The sequence below is a fragment of the Macaca nemestrina genome, chromosome 7, assembly GCF_043159975.1.
Source record: "Macaca nemestrina isolate mMacNem1 chromosome 7, mMacNem.hap1, whole genome shotgun sequence".
Classification (NCBI taxonomy): Eukaryota; Metazoa; Chordata; class Mammalia; order Primates; family Cercopithecidae; genus Macaca; species Macaca nemestrina.
Window position 1 is genome coordinate 83454500 of NC_092131.1, and position 2362 is coordinate 83456861.

Genomic DNA, 2362 nt, shown 5'->3' on the forward strand with positions numbered 1-2362 from the left:
AAATAAGCAATTCTCACCCGACATTCTTTATTTGTTTGTTTATTTATTTATTTATTTATTTTTGAGACAAGGTATCACTCTGTTACCCAGGCTGGAGTGCAGTGGCATGATCATGGCTCACTGCAGCCTTGACCTCACAGGTTTAAGTAAGCCTCCCACCTCAGTCTCCTGAGTAAGTGGGACAATAGGTACACACTAACTCGCCTGGCTAATTTTTTTTTAATTTTTTGTAGAGACTGGGTCACACCATGTTGCCCAGGCTGGTGTCAAACTCCTGGACTGAAGCAATCCTCCCATCTCAGCCTTACAAAGTGTTGGGATTCCAGGCATGAGCCATGCCTGGCAACCCCAACATGCTTACAACTTTGACAAGCATTTGCCCTTGAGCACAAAAATGTTTGCTAAATTCTACTTTCTGCACTAAAAATCATATATCTAAATCAACTGAGAACTATTTTTTGGTTTTCTAAAATTTGAATTCATTAATTCATTCAATCAGTATTCACTGAATGTTATTATATGGGGCTGGGAGGATAGATAGATAAATCAGACACTGCTTTTGTTCTCAAGAAGTTTACAAATGAAAGAGGAAATGAAATATAAAGGTAACCTGATACAAGATTAAAGATGTCATCATCACATCTGCCCTGCTCCTATCTCTATAAAGGCAATCTTTCCTCATGACTTCCTTCAGTTTAGCCTCAGATATGGCAAAAAGAAAACAAATAGACAGCACGGAGTGACTGCTAGGCTGCTTCCTTGATCACCTTCTTTTTTTTGTCATTCTTTAGTCTCTCTGCCCTGGTGTTCTGATTTTAGCTCCGGTTATACATTCCTAGACTCTTCCTTGTTGTAATAAACAGTTGAGGTTCTATTCATTCATTAACAATTATTGAGTGCCCATCATGAGCCAGGCCCAATTCTAGTGCTGCAGAATGACAGCAGTGAAGTGGACAAGGCAGATGCTGTCTTTTGGACCTCACCCCTTGCCCTATTTTACTTTGAGTTTGGACATTGTGTACCCCCCTCATCTGGGGTCAACTAGATTCCAAGAAACTGGTATATTCCCTGCTGGCCTCAGCCCTGAAGCACCCTTCTCCCTTAGATGGTAGGAAAGTAACAAACAACAGGCAAAGGTGAGGGGTGGGAAATGACTTACTTTATTTAAAAACACCACCCCTTATGGTCTAGAGAGGTTTATGCAAGTGTGCATATACAAATACATACACACACACATAATGATTAAAGGCTATATGTATATTTATCTGTTTATTTATTCATTCATTCATTCATTCATTTTTATTTTCAGAGAGAAAATCTCACTATGTTGCCCAGGTTGGACTTTAACTCCTGGGCTCAAAAGATCCTCCGGCCTTGGCTTTCTGAGTAGCTAAGACTAGAGGCATGAACCACTGTATCTTGCTTTTTTAAAAAATTTTTTTCCTATTCCCATTTCCCCTTTGAGCCAGGAGAGTAATATGAAATTTATCTGGAATTGATTTTTGGTTTTGGAAATTGCCAGCCAATATCCCTTCTGTAAGTCCTATGTTCCTCTCCACCTCCTGATAGTGGGCCCCTGAATACCTATATATCCCTAACCCCTTATACAGTGATAACTGATCAAATTAGGATAAAGGGTGGCCATCTGAATCAAGTAACATCAGTTAGACTCTGCCTTCCAAGAATTTGGAATTGATACTCAAAAGCCATTATTACTCTGCTGGGAACTTTTAAAGCTAGGGCTCAAGGGGCCATACTTAACCTGAGTTCAAGTGGAACAGAAAAGAGTGGTAGCAAAGAGAAAAGTGAAAGGAGCCTTTACCCAGAAGCAGGCGGAGGTGAGCAGCTATGTGGCCCAAAGTAACATAGATGACAGTTCCTGCCTTGCCAGTGGGTTCTGCTTTGGATCCATTGAGAGCCCTGGCAACACTTCCAGCCCGTGAGTTCTGTGACTATCATGTTATCTTTCCAACAATCTTCCATTTTTCTGGTTGTTTTTGTTTAAATTGGTTGCTTTTGTTTCTTTTTCCTGAAATCAATCATTCTCTAAAATACATTTCACTGTTCTGGTTAATGTGATTTTTGAGTAATTTCTACTATTTTCCAATGATTAATTAATTTGAGAACTCGGGCTTGCACATCCAGTAAAGGCTAGAGAAAATGCTACTAAAGAGAGTTCAGTTGATATTCGTGGGGACAAAAACCTGTCCCAGGATGTTATGGATTTCATGTTTGTGTCCTTCTCAAATTCTTATGTTGAAGCCCTAACTTCCAATAAGCATGCACACTCATGTGTATGCTCTCTTGCTCTTCCACCTTCTGCCATAGGATGATGCAGAATGAAGACCCTTGCCAGATGCTG